Raw genomic sequence first — 21,524 nt, forward strand, 5'->3', positions numbered from 1 at the left:
TACAAAATGAAAGTAAATTTCTGTGTATTTGTAGACAAACAGGGCAAGAGATTTAATTTTAGCAGGAGGACATCTGCTAATAAGCATCCAACATAAATGCTGCCAAGGGGCATGTATGAGCACAACATGTCTGTAAATGAAAGACAGGTCATGCACTCTGTCTCAGTTTTGAGAATCAGATCTTCTAGCTTCCTCAGAGCCAGATCGAGGATGAGGTTGGTGAATGGACAAATATCTGAGTTCCCCAGAAGAGCTTCAGCTTCCATTACATGATACATTAAATACAACATACTAAATGCTAAATGCTAATGTTAAATGTGCTTCTTTACCTGAATTCATTTATCATTTGTAAGGCAAATACCAGTTTTGGAAAATGCTATACAAAATTGTAATTATACTATGTGATTCTAATTCCCAGGTACTCAACAGCTTATTAGAAAGATTTCAACCAAATCAAAAACTTGAGGCAGAGAGAAGTAAAAAAAAAAACAGGCAGTGTGTATATATATATATATATATATATATATATATATATATATATATATATATATATATATATATATATACACACTGCCTGTTTTTTTCTTTTTTTTTTTTTTTACTTCTCTCTGCCGCAAGTTTTAATATATATATATATATATTCTTACTGCAAATCTAGCAAGAACATGCCATGCATAACATGTTAAAAGTTACAATAAAAAAGAAGAAACTATAATAATTTATAAACTAATTAATGCTATAAGAAGTCTCATGAATCTGTGCTATACGTACAAATGATTTGGGCATGTAAAGTCAAATTTGAAAGTGAAAATGAAAATGTACTGTAGGTTTATTGAGCATGTTTAAGCTCTCTTGATTTCTTGATCTCAAAACAGCTTCTGCTCACATCATGACTGTGATCCATAAGCACAGTCTGGTTCAAATGTCCACATCCAGATACTCAATAATTTGGTTAGGCCTACATACATTTGCAAAGATATGAATAAGAAATAAACTTGCTTTTGCATAGTCAAATTTAACCTACGTGAAAGACAAATTCTCGATTCACTTTAAAATAAAGCACAAAACGAAAATATATTTTTTTTCTCTCTTGCCAATAGTATAAGAGAAATTGTACACTCTAAGAAATATAACAATCTAAATCCAATCAATGGTTAAATATGCTTCTTTAACTAAACAGTCATTTACAAAAGGCAGGTGTATAGACAAATATAGGATTTGGAAAATCATTATTTAGTGCTTCATACTTGTGAGGTGTTGTATGAATTATGAATAAAATTATAAACTGAATTATCAATCTATTCGAGTCTAATTCTCATGTTAAGTCTTCCATACAGAGTTTCAGAAAGTTCAACTAAATACTTATTAAAGAGATACACATATGTTTACAACTTTATGCACTTACTATAAATTCCATTCAGTCATTTGGTCACTCTCACTTCTAATGTATTTACAAACACAAAATTCAGTCAAGTTTTCACACTCTTAAACCTAAAAATCATCATCTAAAACGTCAAAAATTCTACATACTGCTACATAAATATTAATTATACCTAACTGTGAAATACTTTGAAGTGGGAAGCTGTTGAAGTGTGAAATTATTTTTCACTGGAGTGTTAGAGCTGGTGTTTAAAGTCGGTGGTCTAGATATTTAATTGGAAAACAAAAAAACAAGTTTCAGATGAACAACAAGATAGTGAAGGCATTTGACCACAGAAAATCAGTATGAGCCGAATGTGCTTTGTGTACATGGGTGGAAATTGAAAGCGGGTTGAAGGAGTAAAAATCAGTCTGATGTTGTTGTTACTTAATCACCTACTTGAGTGCCAATCTTGACTAATCTTTACTAATGTACCTTAAATTTTTTAATGATTGAGGATTTTGAACTGTTGGCATAGAAACGTCATCTCTATGGTGAACTGTACACCCTTGTTAATAAAACGTAAATGTAAATGTACACATATTTATTTCATTAATATTGTATTAAAATGCACTGGAAATTGAGATGCAATTTCTGATAGATTACAAATCTTTAGAAACATAAATACAATCAAATTTTACTATATAATAGGTATTTGGTATATGTATAGGTATTGCACATTCATAACTATTGAATTCATGTCTTACACACACTTGTTAACAAGTTTTTACAACACATACAACTACAATTACAGATCTGCTGCTAGTGTTTATTCTTATAAATACATTATCTCAATATTTACAAATATTTTATTATATACACATTGAATAACTATTTAAAAAAACAAAAGTAAATGTATTAGAAAGCTATACATCTCACTTACTATACTAACATCCTTAGTTATCTGCAATGCATTCATATTATTACATTTGTGCCATTTGAGTCTCAGAAGTTGAATGAAAATCCATCACCTTCTGATGTGAAACCTGGCAAAAAGATGAAACCTTCAAGGAGTGTCTGCACTTTCAGAGCATCAACTAGGACTCAACAGACATTTTGACAAAGTAGCTTTATAGAAGTCCAGATGTAAATTTTGATTGTTATTAACCTAGGAGGTGAGAGTGGGAAGGGTATCACCCCAGCAACAAGGACTGTACAATATATTAGCTTAACATTTTTGAAAGGTTATGTAAGTCTTAAAGATAGGCATGTGTTATCTTACTAACAGCACACTTTACTGTCACAGCAAAACCATCAAGGCCATTGCAAAGAACAGGATCACGTCTTTAAGCCTGAGAAGCCATGGTCCATCAGAGGGTGTACTGTTCTCCCAGCCAAAGGTAAAATTTCAAGTGAAAATTAGCTTAATCTGAATGTTTCTCAGTGTCCTATATGCCCTGTTTGATCTTCATATACATGTGTTTGTAGGTCTGCTTTCTCATGTGACAGAGAAAATGTCAGGTGCTTCTCTGAGGAATTGCCTCTTATAGTTGTTTCTCATGATTCACTGAAATCTTTATCTTACATAGATGAGAGCTTCAGTATCAAAGCCCTGGAGGTGGTTAAGCTGGAGGACAGTGTGAAGACCCGTTTAAAACCAGCTGGTAAGCTGGCAAAATACATACAAAATAACCTGCATTATCTTGGAATATCTATTCCATTCCCCGTTACACAAAATACAGTGCTTTTCAGACTGTAATGGTTCCATCTTGATGCATCGACACAGCGGTGAAACTGGCCCTGAGGGAAAAAAAAAACATTTAAACCTCACAAAGCCAGCAGATATCACTATTAAGTGTGGTTCCTCATGAGACATGTGATGACATGTTTCATGTGAGGCTTTTCAAGACCCAGGACTGAGAATTTGGTATATTTGATGGAATGTGAGAGCTTTAAAGCTGCACTGAGTGTCTGCTCGAATTCTACTTCTACGAATTCTATTCTCGGTTCTACTACAGAAAACGTGCATTACTATTAGATATATAAATGCACTGCTAACAAGCATCCAGTAAACTATTTTCCACAAATCAGGTGTCCTTCATGAATCTGATGTTAATATGACATCAGACATAATTTCTATGTGTGTGTGTGAACCAGTGGCACTATATATGGTGTACAGTGGTTGAAAAGTGAAGCCAAATTGGTGTTTTTTAACAACATTATAATAAATATAAACAATAAACAATAAGTACAACCAATGGAACAATACAATAAATACAACACAGGACATTAAATATAACACAACAGCATGGTATAGTGGGTGGTGTGTACAAATAAAGCTGCATTCTCATATATTCTAGAAGTTTCCACATTTACTTACACCAACAAGCTGTCAGGACCATCAATAATAAACTCTCTGCTGCTCACTTACCTCAGAATTAATGGACACAACCCCATCATGCCTTAGCCACTTTAACCAATTTCCAAGTCATCTTCTTATCAGTTACAGCACAGTCAATTTATTTCTATAACACAGGGACTTCTGTGCTGCTAGTGGTGATTATGTGCTACACACCACACACCACCCACTATACTATGCTGCTGTGTTATATTTAATGTCCTGTGTTGTATTTATTGTATTGTTCCATTGGTTGTACTTATTGTTTATTCTTTATATTTATTATAATGTTGTTAAAAAACACCATACAGGTTGACTTTATACAGGAGCGATACATTATACATAGTTGTAGTATTGTTTTTATTATATCTAATTTTAAGAACAGTTGATAAGTTTTTATGTAGTTCCAAAATTAAAATAATAATAATAATAATAATAATAATAATAATAATAATAATAATAATAATAATTTCTAGGTTTTAACTATAGATTAGCAACATACTGGCCCTGCGATGAATTGGCACCCCGTCCAGGATCTCCCCTGCCTTGTGCCCCTGGGATAGGCTCCAGGCTCCCCACAACCCAGTAAGGATACGCGGTACAGAAATTGGATGGATGGATGGAGAGCAACATACTGTATACTGTAGAGCAAAGGTTCTCAACCTTTTGTAAATAAAGCCCCTCCAAGCCTCCCCTATCATGTGGCATATACCTAATCTATAATCTGTTTTTATTACTTTTATAAAACTATATAACGAACAGGTATGGAGCATGAATGATATAAAATGTTTCTGAACACTATAATTACTTTGAACAAGAGAACTAGGCTGTAATAACATGGACTATTTTACATGTAAAACATGTTGCATTACTTTCATCTTGCATTCTAAAAACATTCACAAACGAATTATGCAAATTGGGATGAAGGGCGCATCTCATTAGCCATGACAGTGGGATACATGCACTTGCTTCTTTTTACATTCACGTCTATCTCACGTATTCACGTCATTTATATGGACAACAATAATCCGATATTAACCCGATTAAGACAATACTCTGATTAAGAAACTACCACGTAAACACAGATTTCTGACGATCTTAATCCGACTAAAGTCATACTCGAAGTAAACACAAATCGAATTAAGGCATGTGGAGTATTCCTGTTTTAGTTGCATTATCGAAGTGCATTACAGACATGTACACACCTTAATCACACTATTAACATCGTGTGGGAGTTCCCTTTTTGAAAGGGAACTCCACGTTGCGTTTAGCATAACACTATGGGAGCACTCCTCGCGCACAACCGGCATCTGAATATTCTGTAAAATCATGCCTATTTAAAGGCCTGCCATGATCAGGTGACGTGGCAATTAAGCGCGTTGCGTGATATATATATGACACCTGTGAACCGTGCCATCAGCCTTATTATCTTCAGTGAGACTGCATGTCGGTTGTTTGTGTAAAGAAACAAAAAGATGCTTCATTTCCTCTCTGTCTTTTCTCAAAATCTCTGGACTTTTCCATCCCTTTAAAAAAAGAGAAGAAAAAAAAGGAATGAGCGAGAGAGAAAAATATGAGTGAGAGAATTCAGGAAGTGTGTTACATCTTGCTCCTGTTTCATCACATGGAGTAGTGCACACTTTCTGTGTGAAGTGTCTAGGTGTGGAGCATGCGATGGCAGCCTCGAGAGGCTGTGCATTGTAACGCCTACATTAGGCAGCTCCGCTCGCGTCTTGCTCTCTTCTCAGAAGACGAAGCAAGTTGGGTTTCAGAGCCTCGCGGATCTGGGCTGGCAGCTGCCGAGGCAGCTAGCCATCTTAGGTCCGGGGGATCTCTTATGGATCTGGAGGAGGAGCCGGAGACGAGCGCTGCTCTATCTCATGCTCTGTCTTCCGGGTCCGGCTCTCCGCTGGATTTTGGAGCTCGCATCTCACTCCTCCTATGGAAAGCCAAAAAAAAAAAAAAAACACACACACACACATACAAAAATAACAGTAATAATTCCTCTCTGACTCCGAGGAGCCAGAAGGATGTGCTAAAAACTGAGACCAGCATATAAGGAGCTGCTTGAAGTGATTACTAAGGCTGGATGAGCTTTTTTCTCCCCAGTGAAAGTAAATCCCTCTCACTGCAGAAAACTCCCCCTTACTTCCAGAAGTGCATGACAAAATATCAGGCATCTGTGGGAAAACCATGCATAAGCTGTATTTATAACCCCATGATGTTGGATTATTCGGCCACTGTGGGGAATGAACGGCATGGCTATTTAGCTATGCTGAAGGTGGAGGAGGTGCTTGCGAGCTACCTCTCTCCATCGACGGCAGGTAATTTAGGGGTGTCGGCTTTGCCATCCAAGCCACCGTGTAAGGCCACCATTGGTGGGCAAGGCCTATGCAGTATTAGTCTTGCATGTGGGTCACTGCAGTCAATGACAGTGTTGCAGGCCTACCAAGCAGACATGCTGAGTGAGCTCGACATATGGCGGCATTCAGCCAGTTCCTTCCATGTTGTGTCGAGTTCACCTGAGTATCCACGAGTGGAGCGTGGGCCAGCACTAGTGCGAGGGAGACACAGAAGGCGAGTATGGAAGCCCGCCAACCCCCACAGACAGCCAGGGGAACTGGGTGGACACAGTTGCAGCCTGCTACTAGGCCTGATCTGAGAATGGTCATAAAGGCCAAGTAGACAAAGAAGAACGTTCCTGAGGGGCCATGGAGGAACGTATCAGGAAACATGAGGTTGTTAGGGCAGTTAACCCCCAGTGCTACCGTAGGGCCTCCCCTAGCCAAGGCTGTCCCAAGTTTTCAGTGTTCTTTGGTCAGCTAGCTGTCACAGGGCAATGAAAATCTGATGCTTTCCCTCCAATAGAATGTGGAATAGTTAATGTCACTAAAAGACCATCTGGCAGCATGGAAACTACTGCCAAATGTGTCTCCATGGGTTCTGTCTACCATAGAAAAGGGTTACCGGGACCAGTTTAGAGCTCGACCCCCCCAGTTCAGAGGTGTGCTCACCACAGTAGTCAGCACAGACCAGAGCCCAACATTAGCACAGGAAGTAAGGTGCCTCTTGGACAAAGGGGCCATAGCACATGTACCCCGTTCCCTGAGGGAGGGAGATTTTTACAGCCGTTATTTCCTGTTCCGCAAGAAATAGAGGAGTATGCAGCCAATTTTAAATCTGTGTTATCTGAACTGTACTCTTAGGACATACAGGTTCAAGATGCTGATGCCCAAACTTATTGTTCCACAGATTCAGTTTGAGGACTGGTTTGTGACGATAGATCTAAAAGGTGCATATTTCAACATAGAAATATCGCTAGCTTTATCCCATCACACCTTCACAAAGTGCATGGATGTCATTCTACTTCCACTGTGACTGCAGGGCATCTGTGTACTAAACAATCTGGATGACTGCTTAATTCTAGCATGATCTAGGGAACTGGTGGTTCAACATCGAGATGTTGTTCTCACCCACATGAAGAGGTTGGGGCTCAGGTTGAACCTCAGAAACAACAACTTTTCTAGGGGTTATAAGGATTCTACTACGATGATGGCATTTCTATCCACGACATGTATAGGGTCAATCCTATCAAATTTGAGCAAGATAAAGCTGGATCTTGGCATCCCTTCCAGTTTCTATGGGAGACTATTGGCAGCCAATGTCATACCATTTCAGTGGTGGCTGAGAAGTTGGGGGTTTAGTCCAAGGATGAAACCTCTGAGAGTAATCAGTGTCACGCAGCGATGCCTACGTGCTCTGAGAATTTGAGTGTCCCTGGTTTCTAGCCTTGGGTCACACTCTAGGTGTCTCTCCTTAGTGCAAGGTGGTAATGACAGACACCTCTCTCACGGGCTGGAGCACGGTCTTAGACAGCTGTCCAGCTCACGGTCTCTGGAGTGGCCCTCATCTGGAGCGACATATAAATTGCCAAGGAATGTGGGCCATATTTTTAGCAATGAAATTCCTTCTTGGTCAATTGAGAGGTCACCATGTGTTTACAGACAAGACAGCGGTGGTCTCATATATTGACCACCAGGGAGGATTATGTCCACACCCCCTGTTCAGGCAGGCGCAACTAATTCTTCTCTGGGCAGAGGGAAAGTTTTGTCTGTGAGTGTAATGTACATTCTGGGCAACTGGAATGTGGAGGTAGACATCCTTTTGAGGCAGGGGCTGAGGCCCAAGGATTGGTGGCTCCATCCACAAGTCGTGAAGTCCATATGGCGGAGGTTTGGCCAAGGGGGCCGGATTTGTGTTCGCCTCTGAGAAGACAACACATTGTGGTTCGCTCTCACTCCTCCCACACAATTAGAGCTGGACACCATGGTGCACATGTGGCTGAGGTCACATCTATATGCTTTTCCCCGATCACTCTGCTCCCAGAAGTTCTAGCAAGAGTTCACCAAGACAGTCTATGTCTGCTGCTAGTAGCACCTTATTGGCCAGCTTGAATATGGTTCTCTGAGATAATATCCCTGCTGGATGGCACTCCTTGTGAGATTCCTATCTGAAGGGATCCTCTGTAGACCCAGTGAACTGCACAATAGCTACAGTCCTGGAGTCCTTACAAGAGCATTTCTCAGCGGGGTGGCCTCCTTCTTCAATCAAGGTTTATGTGGCTGCTATTTTGGCCAGCCACAACCCTGTTGATGGGGCCTCTGTGGGGCAACAGCCTCTAACTTTGAGGTTCGTGCGTGGTGTCAGGTGGCTGAGGCCCATCTGTAGGCCACGCATACCTTCCTGGGACCTTTCTGTGGTCCTGGAAGGTCTGTCAGGTGCCACATTTGAGCCATTAGACTGGATCTACTGTCTCAAGCCGGAGGGCTGATTTATCAACCTCGGCCAGAACTATGGAAACTGTGGATCTGGCCCCTGAGGGGCAGATTCTGGTCTCACAACTGAGGTTGTAGAGACCATGTTAGACCCTAGAGCACCATCCACAAGGAAATTGTATGCGCTCAAGTGGCAGCATTTTGTCTTGTGGTGTGAGGAACGCCAGCTAAACCCAGTGAATTGTGCAATAGCTACAGTGCTGGAGTTCTTACAAGGACGTTTCTCAGTGGGGTGGGCTCCTTCTACAATCAGGGCTTATGTGGCCACCATTTCGGCATGGTGTCAGGTGGCTGAGGCCTATCTGCAGGCAGCGCATACCTTCCTGGGACCTTCTGTGGTCCTGGAAGGTTTGTCAGGTGCCCCATTTGAGCCCTTAGAGTCAGCCTCTGAGAAGCTTCTGCCTCTAAAGGTAGCTCTTCTGCAGGCCCTGACATCTCTCAAGCGAGTAGTAGACCTACAAGCTCTCTCAGTTGCTCCTTCCTGCCTTGCCTTTTCCCCTGGATTAACTAAGGTCTTCCTGTATCCTAGGCCGGATTATATTCCTTAAAAACAACTCGCTCCTGTTTGCTCGGGTGTGCATGTATGAGCAGAGCCTGTCTGTGGAAACAAACAGTACTCCTGCACTCCTTCTCACTATTGAGAATCCAATCTAGCTTATTCAGAGCTAAATTAAGGATAGTGCTGGTAAGTGGACAGCCAGGCAGCAAATGTCTGAGTTTCCCAGAAGAGCCTTGGACTTCTGGAAGAAGGCGCCCCAGAATACTTGGTTGGGGGACAGAGGACCTCAAGTCTTTATGAAGTTCACGGCTTGTCTCAAGGAAAGAAAACTTAATCTCTTGTATGCCTTTCTCAAATGTCACAGTGGGAAATTTATCAAGATTTTTTTCTGGCTTTTCCTTGATATAGGGGGAAATGTATGCCCTAAGGCGCTTGGCTAAAATTTGAGAGAATATCAAATATTCTGCACTGAAGACATATCTGTCTTGTGAATGATAAGATTCTTTAAAAGCTTCAGATACATGATTTGTCTTTAGCATGTTGTTGTAAGTTATCTTTAAGCTTTCTGTCACTTGGCATCGATTGCTTTTATAGTAGCCCACTTGCTTTTCAGCAGGTCTTTGTTCTTGTGAGTCAGCCAAAGTCTTGATGGCACTCAGGATTTCTGCCCCACTAATCTTCCCTGATATCCTGTTGGGTGTTCTGTTATTCGGAATTTGCTTAAAAAACAAGGAAACTTTTGGAAATGTTGTTTTCCGTCTGTTGCTGCACTTCAAGTTCCAGGGCAACTGGATTATAAAGAAATGTCATTGTCCTGTACAGTGATATTACGTGTTCGTACCAGGGTGTCATTGTGCAAGAAAAACATGTCCAACCTGGAGTGACTCTCATTCTGACGTCGTGTACAGCCTCCATCAGCAAAGTGAAGGTATGAACAGGTGTCTCTGAGATTCAAAGAAATAGTAAAGTCTTCTAAAATAGCTCTTAGTGAAGACTGCTTTGTGAGAACAGCTGAAGATAACAGATCAATGCTGGGATACGAAACAGTGTTGAAATCACCTCCAACCACTAGCACACCCTCATCTGTTTCCCTCAAATAGTCTTTCAATCTAGCCAAGACATTTTTGTCTGCCTTATGATCATACACATTAACAAGAGTGTACAGTTCACCATACAGACGACAGAAGATCACAATGTTACCTCCACTGCAATCCTCATCATGGCAAATGTACTCAAATGGTACATCATAGCTGATCAGTATTGCCACTCCTTTACTGCGAGGGCTGTGTACAGTGAAGTAGACATTCCAGTTTTCAACATTCTCCAAGATTTGGTAACATGTTGGCCCAACATGTGTCTCTTGTATGAAGGCAATATGAGCCTTTAGGGAAATGAGGCTGCTCAATAAATCTTAAAACTTTTGGGGTGGGCTTTTAATGCCACATGTGTTCCAGGTGACAAAACGGAGCCTTTTTTTTCACTAGTGATGCCCTAGTTTATGATTGAACCTCTGTAAATAAAGTACAGAATTTAAAATCACAGATGTAAAAAAAAAAAAAAAAAAGGGGTCTGTTATATATTATGTTTTGTATATTTAAAGGATCAAACAGCACCTATTTCAGTTATTTCATATCGGACCATAAATTTATGAATGAGTTTTGAGAGGAGGTCATTTTATGAACACAGTTCTCTATTCATTGTGTTCTCTCACTGTTTTCAATACATACTCACTTTTTCACTTACACTATATAAATGAAGAATTGGGTAATTCTGATTGAAAGATATAATTTGGTTCAATAAGTATCAATCTCAAAGTAAGTACTATATTATAAAGATTCGCCTGTTAAAAACATACCTTGTTCTCAGCAGTCAGCTGGCGGTACAACTAAAAGAAATTAAGAAATAAGGCATTATTGCACATAAGATTTAATGTACATAGTGGAAATGTTGTACACAAGTCAATTACATCACACATGTGTTGGGTAACAGTTGGGAAATTATTTCGAACTTGAAATTTTTTTTGTTTTTATTGCATGAAATTCTATAAAGGAGAAATAGATTGCAACTGCTTTTTTGTTTTATTTATTATATATCCGTTAAAAATAGAAAAACAGATGCATTTGTGCAAAATCTGCATAGGTTTATGACTTTCCATTTAAAAAGCAACCTGTACTTACCTTAAAGACCAGACAGGCAGCTAGTGAGCGCACACTGGATCAAAAAATGCAGTATTTGATTTATATTTGATGCTCCTTAATCACTTGCTGTCAGGTCTCAGGTCAGACAACTGTTAAGTAAAAGGTTTCATTTTGAGAAAGTGATATGGTTTAACTTATTTTTTTCCTAATGTCTATGTTAAGTGTAGTGGGGTGTGTGTCGTGATTAAAACGTCACCCTTATTAACTATGTGGCCAATAGGCTCTCTCCCTACCACTGTATATAAGTGGTTGTTTAGGCCTCCCAGAATGTGTCATGGTCGACAACCCGCCCCTTCCTTTCGTTGCTATGGACTACAGAGTGTGATGTTGGGCTACTGAGACTGTGTGCAGGTGTGATGTGCTGCTCACTCTCATTGCGGTGTGCCGTCAAGGCTCCCAACTGTGTAGCATGGTGGTTTAACGTAGCTCCGGTCGGAGCGCCAGCTGTTGCCGTCACAACTATTAAAGACGCTATTATGACTTTCGTATGTGCCATCGTGAGTATCATGTCGTTGGATCACGGGTCCTCGATTTTGCATGCGTTAAGGTGGGCTGAGTGAGATGTGGTCGTTTCGGTATAGCTCCTCCCCCTCATTCATGGAGCCACGTTGCTGCTTTGGGCTGCTTGATTCTGTTTGGTTTTGCTGCATCAGTTTGTTTTGCTTTTATTTATGTTTGTTACTGTCACTAAGATCAGTTTTATTGAACTCAACTTTTGTAACAGTCTTTATCAATTATGGTGATACTGCTATGTGGTAGTAGTGGTTTTGGTCAGTCTTGGTAAACTTGCTACCTGTAATCAGTTTGAGCTCGGGGTTATCTCTGTGTTTTTGTGACAGTAAGTTTGTTTTTGTTTTGTTTTATTCTTTTGTTTGTTTGCTTTGAGCATATTGTAAATGATTTTGTGTTTTTGTTTTCTCCTTGTAGGAGTTGAGTGCTTCCTGTGGCTGGTAGGGAGTTCTTTGCTGCACCTTAGGCTTTACTTAACCAAGGGTCGTTATTATTGCTGTGTTAATTTGCAGTGAATTTTGTGGTTATAACCCTGATTAGTGGGGTGCTTTTCCCTTTTGTATAGCTGGTGCTGTCGTACTAGCCTGCCCTTCATACAGGAAGCCTCAGTCCTCCTATGATTATTGTTAATTTCTTCTTGTGACTGTTTTATTTTACCAATGTATGACTGCATTGGCTGCTGTTTTTTAAAAATAATTCTTGGCCAGTCTTTTTAACTTCAAAATAAAATGTATTTTAGTATGGAAACCCATTCCTCCTGTTCTAAGTGGAACGTATTTGTGTGTCTCTATTTGGGTTATTTTCCCCGTTTTCTCGGGGTGGTGTAATTGCTATGAAAACAAGCACATTGCTACATAAGCTTTTATATTTAGTACTTTGAGATAACTACTGCAACAAACCAAAGCAAGCAAGTTATCATGGTTGTAGTTACAAATTAATATTTTAAATAAAATAATAAAATATTTTTTAAATAATTTTTTTTTTTTAAAGATTCACTTATGTAGAAATCAAGTGTTAAATTAAATGCTAACTGTTACGTTACCAGGTGGGAGGCAAGCAAGGGCCGAGCAGTGACAGAAAGGCGAGGGAAGTGTGAAATGCAAAGCACACAGTCCGAAGCAATAGAAAGAATCCAAGACGAGATCCAGGAATCGTAAGTCTTAAACGAGGCTAAAGTCCTTAAACCATGAAAGTCCAAAGTGTAGTAGGAAGCTTGGTAATTTACTAACGTTTGGGGAAAACTGAGCGTTACTTTGCGCTGCGCTGTCGTTAACAAGGTCTTAAATAACCTTGGGTGGCGCACAGGTGTTGGCACTAAGTACTCTGGAGAACTTGAGCGCGAGCGTGGCTGGGATATGTAGTCCACGCCGGCTGGGTGGCAGCAAATTCACCGTGGTTTAACAGAGCCCCCCCACAAAGGGCTCACTCCGAGAGCTGAATTCCTCCGAGGCTGTCCTCTTCTCTGGGGTGCCGCTCTTTCTGGATGAGCCGCGTGGAAGTTGTCGCGCAAGCTTGCGTCCAAAATATCCCGGGATGGGATCCAACACTGATCCTCTGGGCCGTAACCCTCCCAATCCACCAGATACTTAAGTCCCCCTCTCCTGCGTCTGGAGTCCACGATCTCCCGGACGCGGTAGGCTGGGCGGCCCTCGATCTTTAGAGACATGGAATGAGGGGGCAATGCAGCTGTGTTTGGGGAGGTCTAGGCGGTAAGTGACCTCGTTTACCTGTTTCAGGATCCAAAAAGGCCCGGCATATTAGGTCCTAGTTTGCTGCCCGAGAGAGGTGCCCTGAGCTTCCTCGTTGAAAGCCACACCCTGTCCCAGGGCTGATAATCGGGTTGAGTCCCGCGGCGCCTGTCCGCCCTTCGTTTGGCGGTGCGGGAGGCCCGTACCAGCTGTTGATGGGCGCGTTCCCAGACCTGCTCGCTACAGCGAAACCACTCGTCCACTGCCGGGGAGTCAGTGGTGGCGGCGTTCCAGGGCAATAGCGGCGGCTGATAACCCAAGATGCACTGGAACGGGGTTAGCTGGGTGGTGGAATGTCGCAGCGAGTTCTGGGCGTACTCTGCCCACGGGAGGAAGTGACTCCAGTCCTCCGGGCTGGTGGCACAGAAGGTTCGGAGGAACCGGAGGATCTCCTGATTGGCCCTCTCTGCCTGTCTGTTGGCTTGCGGGTGGTAGCCAGAGGTGAGGTTAACGGAGACCCCCAGCTTCTCCACGAAGCTGGCCCAGACTCGAGATGTGAACTGGGGGCCCCTGTCGCTCACGATTTCTTCTGGGATGCCGAAGTACCGGAACACATGCTGGAACAACAGGTCGGCCATGGCGAAGGCAGAGGGAAGGGCCGGCAGTGGAATCAGTCGCAGGGACTTAGAAAATCGGTCCACAACCACTAGTATAACCGTGTTGCCTTGTGATTCTGGCAGGTCCATTAGGAAGTACAGGGCCAGATGGGCGCACGGATGTGCGGGTATGGGAAGTGGTAACAATTTCCCAACAAGTAAGGCACGGTGCATCTTTGAGCGGGCACAGGTGGAGCAGGAGGACATGATATGCTGTACCTCCCTGGGCATGTGGGGCCACCAGTATTTTTCGGCTAGCAGTTTGTAAATGCATGGGGCCCCCGGGTATCCCGTCGCTCACGTCGTGTGAGCCCTGGTGACAAGCTCCACGTGTTAACATTCTGGCACGAATTGCTTCCCTCGGGGACAGGCTGCTGGGATTCGTGAGCTGGGGAGGCAAGCTAGGGCTTGGTCCAGGGCCCACTCGCTGGCGCCCACAATGCAGGAGGGGGGTACGATGTACCGTTCCTGATCTTCCAGGCCCTCGGGAGAGTGGATGCGGGACAGAGCATCAGCCTTCATGTTCTTAGTCCCTGGCCTGTATGACAGGGTGAATTGGAACCTGGAGAAGGACAAAGACCAGCGTGCTTGGCGGGGTGTGAACCGCTTAGCCGTCCTCAGGTACTTGAGGTTCTGGTGATCAGTGTAGATCATGAATGGATGGTCAGCGCCCTCCAACCAGTGTCTCCACTCCTCGAGGGCCAATTTGACGGCCAGGAATTCCCGGTTCCCTACATCATAATTACGCACCACCGGAGACAGTTTTCGCGAGAAAAAGGCCACAGGGTGCAGCTTGGGTCTGTCCCCGAACCTCTGAGACAGGATGGCCCCCACTCCCGTCTCAGACACGTCAACCTCCACAACGAACGGTCTGGAGGGTTCCGGGTGTCATAGGATGGGGCAGTGGTAAACACCCGCTTAAGCCTCTCCAGGGCCCCCTGGGCGTGAGAGGTCCAGGCGAGGCACCGGGATTTCCCCTTTAGGAGGGACGTCAGGGGTTGTGCGATCTTGCTAAAACTTCGGATGAACCGCCGATAAAAGTTCGCAAAGCCCGGGAAGTGTTGCAGCTCTTTGACGGTTCGGGGCATGGGCCACTCCACCACTGCCCTCACCTTGCTTTGGTCCATGGCGACCCCCTCCGGACTGATGACATACCCTAAAAACATTATGGTGTGTTGGTAAAATTCACACTTCTCGGCCTTCATGTACAGCTGGTGTTCCATCAAGTGGAACAGCACCTCTCGGACCTGCTTGATGTGTTCCTTCAGGGACATTGAATAGATCAGTATATCATCAATGTACGCAACGACGCAGTGCCCCAATAGATCCCTCAAGACGTCGTTGATCAGATTTTGGAACACTGAGGGCGAGTCCATATGGCATGACGAAATATTCATAGTGCCCGGAAGTGGTGCTAAAAGCCGTTTTCCACTCGTCGCCCTCCTGATGCGGATCAGATTGTACACTCTGCGTAAGTCCAGCTTCGTGAAGAAGGACGCGGACCTCAGCTGTTCAAGGGTTGCGGGCACTAGTGGCAGGGGGTAACGGTACTTAACGGTCACCTGGTTGAGACCCCTATAGTCGATGCATGGTCGCAGACCCCCTCCCCTCTTCCCCACGAAGAAGAAACCAGCGGACGTGGGTGACGTGGACGGCTGAATGTACCCCTGTTAGAGTGCCTCTTGAATGTATGCGTTCATGGCCCCCTGTTCTGCTTGGGAGAGCGGGTACACTCGACCCCGTGGCGGGCTGGCTCCGAGGAGGAGGTCTATGGCGCAATCATAGGCCCTGTGTGGAGGTGGGACACTTGCTCGTTCCTTACTGAATACCTCACGGAGGTCATGATACTCTGATGGCCACAGTGACAGGGACAGGGGACAGGGGGCTCTCCACTGTGGTGGTGGCTACTGGAGCCAGGGCAGTTAGTGCGGCGAAGGCGGTCCAGCCGTACTGCCAGGTCGATGAGCTCATCCGGGGTCAGCTGTTCACCCTGGCACGCTAATTCTCGAACCAGCTCATGGTTGAGGCCCCGACGGAAAGCAGTCTTTAGTGCCGGCTCATTCCACCCACTCCTTGCAGCAATGGTACAGAACTCCAGGGCGTAATCCAACACTTCGCGGGGGCCCTGCGCGATCGTAAGGAGCTTCTGACCGGTCTCCCAGCCGTCTGGGGAATGATCGAATGTGCGTTGGAAGTGGGTGAAGAACTCCGTTAGCGGGGGTTTGACCATGCCTCCTCGCGCCCACTCTGCTGTGGCCCACTCCAGGGCGCGTCCGGTGAGTGGTTCTATGAAGTGTGCCAACCGGCGCGCCTCCGGCATCTCCGGGTTGTTCTCAAAAAACAAAGTGCACTGAAGTATGAAACCCCTGCATCGTTCGGGCTCGCCAGCATAGCGCTCTGGTGTCGGCAGGGGCGGGTAGTGCACCACCGGCAGGGCTGGTGCAAGTGCCGCATGCGCAGCTCGAGCAGATGCACGGGGAGACGCGGGAGGAAAGACAGCAGCAGCGGGAAGGGTCATGGTTTGCCCTTCGGCGACGCGGAGACGCTCCAGTTGTTTGGTGAGGCATGGTATCTGCTCGCGCTGCGCACTCATCACATTACTTTGTTCCTGACCAGCGCGTGCCCAATCTGGGTCACCCGCTGCCTCCATGATGGGCGAAGTAAACTTTTACATTACCAGGTGGGAGGCAAGTGCGGGCCGAGCAGTGACAGAAAGGCGAGGGAAGCGTGAAGCACAAAGCACACAGTCCGAAGCAATAGAAAGAATACAAGACAAGATCCAGGAATCGTAAGTCGTAAACGAGGCTAAAGTCCTTAAACCATGAAAGTCCGAAACGTAGTAGGAAGCTTGGTAACTTACTAGCATTTGGGGAAAACTGAGCGTTATTCACGCCATGCTGTTGTTAACAAGGTCTTAAATAACCTTGGGTGGCGCACAGGTGTTGGCACTCAGTAGTCCGGCGAACTTGAGCGTGGGCGTGGCTGGGATATGTAGTCCATGCGGGCTCGGTGGCGGCGAGTTCGCCGTGGTGTAACACTAACACACATTTGTACTCAGTTGATGGACATTGTTTAAAATGATATCACTTGTCTGAACCAAATCTTGAAATCTGAACCAAATTCATATTTGAGCCACACTTGTGTAAAATTGAAGAAAAAAAAAGTAACTCAAAGTTCACATACCATTTGCTTCAAAATATAATGTAATAGCACATATTTCATATGAATGGATTATTGCCTGCTAAGAACTAATATTTTATATTGACATTCCTATGATTTACGTGCTACTGTTTTTAGAAAAACATTAAATTATATTGAGGAACAATAATGTAATACCTTTCAGGAACTATAGTATGGTATGTATTTGTAATGTTGTAATTAACATATCTTCTATTTCAGTAAATATTTAAAATGTTATTATATAGATTCCTTCATTGGGAACTTACCTTGCACACCCAGCTTTTAGCAGAACAAGCAATCAAATGAATCTTACTATTCAGACGAGCTTTAAAAACACAAGAGCACATTACAGGTGATGTAGCTATTGGTCCATACAGCAGTAGTGATTACTCTATGTAATATATGTTATTATATATTCCCTTGTTAAGAACTTGATCATTTTATAATTATACCTACTTAAAAATCTAACAGAAAAAGAAAGCAGCATATGTTCAAATGGTTCCAAAAATGTATTAGAATGCACTTACCACAACTTAAATAATGATATGAGATGAGAGGAAGATGATGGGAGAGGAGAACAAGCTCCCTGTAACTCCAACTGTCACAAAAAAGTCACAAAAAAATCAATCAGTGGATTAGAAGAATTTCTAAGTAATCACATAACACAGCATTTTAATGATTTGTAAATTTAATGCCTCACTTTTACAGCATTTTAAAATGATACAGAGTAATTTACTGCATAAAAACTGACAAAGCACTGTTTTTATGCAGCCAACAAAGAAAACATCCTTGCTTTGTGGTAAAATGTGACACTTTTTTGTTCCACAACATGATGCCTTATCAATGTATAGAGTGAAGAAGTAGCCACATACTCGACAGTTCTATAGTGTTTATGTGAGCAGCTTCAATTTCAGTGACTTGAACCATCAAGGTAAAGTAAAAACTGTCAATGCTATGTGAAAGTATTCTTACTTCCTGTACTACAAGTGACCCTCAAAGCAAGAAAATAATGTGTAATCAATCCATAGTTTGGAAGTAATCCTTCAGCATGAAAATAAATATGGTATTTTGAGCCCCTCTCTGAACCGATCCAAAACTGGTCCTAGGTACAGACTCAAGTATTCTTCCCAAGTGTGAACACACCCTTAATGTATAGTAGAATGTTTAATGTAATATGGTATTGACATCTCTCTTTACTATGAGCCTTACCTTAAAAGACCAGACAGGCAACTTAGGAGCCAAATTTGGACCAAAGAATGCAGCAACACCAGTGTTTGCTTTTGTTGCTGGTTGATCACTTGATCTTAGTTCAGGTTGGGCGACTGTTAAATAACAATGTTCATTGTAAGTAAATGATTTTGTTTACTGGAACTTCCCCCTAACTGATCTAGGTTAATGACCCTATTTATAGTTTATATTTAGCCCATTAAAATACTAGATCTACAACAAGAAACCAAATAATATTCATCTAATAATAATGTAATAATCTAATAATAATACTAATAATAATGTAATAATCTAATACCAATGCTAATGACGTTATCTTGATTGTAGTTAAGAATGAACAGACTATGATTCACTGAAAAATACATTTTAGCATAGTTTAAATTAAAAATTCAAAATAATACCAACATAAATATTTATGAAATTCTTGTGTAAAACTCAAATACATGTGAACATCCAGTTCACATACAATTTGCTTTAAAAAAAATGTAATGCCATATTTCATTTAGTACTAACACACTTAGTGCTAATATAAACACTCCTCTATTTCAGTAAATGTTATTAAATAGTTTCCTTTTGTTTGGAACTTATCTTATGCACTCAGTTGATGGCAGAACAGAAATATAATAAATATATACTATTTAATAAATATATACTATAATCGTCACGTGACGATTTCTACTCCGTCTGATGGGGACTGAGGTCATGTTGGGAATAAAATGCAACGCTGACAGAAAGTAAACTGACGTAAGTCATTGTTATTGACTCTGGGTTTTTGCTAATGCTAGCGTGCATATGACGTTATGCGCTGTCGCGGCTTAGTAAAAAAAAAAAACGCTATTGTTATATTTGAGATGATATTACCTTTCTAAAATCCACTTACTGGACTTTAGTGCAGAGTGCACAGTGTAAGTGTACAGTACTTCATTTGGGACACAACTTTAGTATTTACTCTCTGAAGCGTGTTTTCGGAACAGAAGTAACGTAATGAGTAAACATGCCCCGTACTGCGCTCATACCAACTAATCGATGAGATTCATTAACAACGATTTTCATAATCGAATATTATCGATTTTTATCGATTAGTTGTTGCAGCTCTACATGTATGAGGACCCATGTTTTAGTCTCATTATCGACATGTATTACAGACATGTAAACACCTTAATCACATTATTAATGTTGCGACAGGACACATAAACACATGGCAATGCTCAACAGTTTTACATCAAACAAGAAAGCACGACTGTGCCCCAAACTGCGTACTTACGTACTATATAGTAGGTGTAATACATGTATCTCAGCTACTATATACTAGGTAAGTACACAGTTTCAGATGCAGCCCACGGCTTCAAGCAGTCGTCTATTTGCACGTATAACATGACAAATAATTAACTGCACTTGATGCGTTCGTAAAAAATAAAAAATAAAAAAACCCACAACTGTATACGGTACCATAATGAAGATGAACTGTATGTTGACACGTGAAATTCTGGAGGGAACGTCGGACGGCATGGCGTGGGGACGTAATGATGTGTGCCCTTCATAGCTATGTTCTATAACATGTAAAATGGGAACATGAAAGGAGTATTCTAAAAGCAACTCATGTAAACACCTTAATTGCAATATTGTCTTACTCAGAATAAGGTCAATAATTAGCTCACTGCTGTCCATGTAAACGTAGTCACTGAGTCTGGGTGCTTGGCCCTTGAAAATGCTGCTTGCAGCTTTCATTATTATTATTATTATTATTATTATTATTATTATTATTATTAAAATGAGAAAACTCACAAAACTTAGCACTCACATCAGAAGTGGTGGAAATGAGGATGTGGCAAGTTGGGGCATGATTTAGCAGGAGTGTGGGGGAATGATCAAATGAATGTGGTACACCTGATTATTTTTGGATGGTCGTTTAATAATAACCATCATGAAGCATGTGTGTGTATGTGTGTTGGCTTAGCTGAACTGAACCCAACTGAACCTAGCTACTAAACAACTCTGTTACGTTACTTACTGCAGCGTATCAAGTCACTTCTATCTGAGAGCTTTCTTGGTTTTCCAGATCTTGCCTTGACTTCCAAATTTCCCCTTAACGACCATTTCTTAATGACAATTCAGTCAGTGGAAATTGTGAGCTAGAACATCACTTTGATATCTTCTTATAGCCTTCCCCTGATTTTGTATGCATCACTTTGTTTCTTTTTTAGATCCTCAGTCAGCTTTTTAAAGGAGCACATGGTTTGACAACTGTGTAACAAGGCAATAAATCTTAATGAATCAATTAAAGGGTCATGAAACCTCCCTCTTTCAGCTCAAGTCTACCTCTGAAATGTTTTTGAAAAATGCAATATTTTAAATGGGTGTGGATGGCTATGCAATGAAGGGAGGGGGAGTGGGCATGACAGGGACAGGCAGGGGAGGAAGAGGGGGGCTAGCCTTCAGAACACTCACAATAATCTGTGACAAAAAGTTTGCAGTGGCAGCAGTGCACAGGGCTCTGATGAAGTAGAGGATTTCTCTTCTCCTGAATTCACAGGGCTAAATGGAGACACAATGGATAGCAGTGCAGGTCCTCTGCCCTATCTATAGCCCCTGGTGTGACTATGGAGGAAAACATAAAACAAAAACATAAAACAAACGGACTCTCATTGTATAGTTTTGCATGCAATGGCCCATCGGCACTCGTGGAGCTTTCAGAGGTTTAATTAGCTCAATTGACAATTAAAACTGTCATGGTTAAAAATTAGACACATGCCTCATTTGAAGGGATGGAAAAGTCCACAGGACTTAGTACCGCATCATTGTGTAGACACAAACTGCCTTCATGAGCAAGTCAGAAGTCCATCTTTCTCCAATTCTCATAGCTGTCCCAAGAAAACACACTTGAACTTTTACACCACTGAAACAAACACTTGTGATCCATTTGACTGCCTCTCTCATCTACTACATCTGTTGTAGGAAAGCACCATGTGCTGT

At 42.3% G+C, this 21,524-nt stretch overlaps 1 long non-coding RNA gene across 1 annotated transcript; it reads right to left on the reverse strand.

Moving 5' to 3' along the window:
- Positions 1-11,317: 11,317 nt before the first annotated feature.
- On the reverse strand, positions 11,318-17,942 carry LOC128607127 (uncharacterized). Its single transcript, XR_008385819.1, has 3 exons — positions 17,852-17,942; positions 17,591-17,649; positions 11,318-11,379 (listed from the first exon to the last, which is right to left on the reverse strand). It is a non-coding gene; the product is annotated as an uncharacterized LOC128607127 (long non-coding RNA).
- Positions 17,943-21,524: the final 3,582 nt, after the last annotated feature.

Source organism: Ictalurus furcatus, chromosome 1, assembly GCF_023375685.1.
Source record: "Ictalurus furcatus strain D&B chromosome 1, Billie_1.0, whole genome shotgun sequence".
NCBI classification, from domain to species: domain Eukaryota; kingdom Metazoa; phylum Chordata; class Actinopteri; order Siluriformes; family Ictaluridae; genus Ictalurus; species Ictalurus furcatus.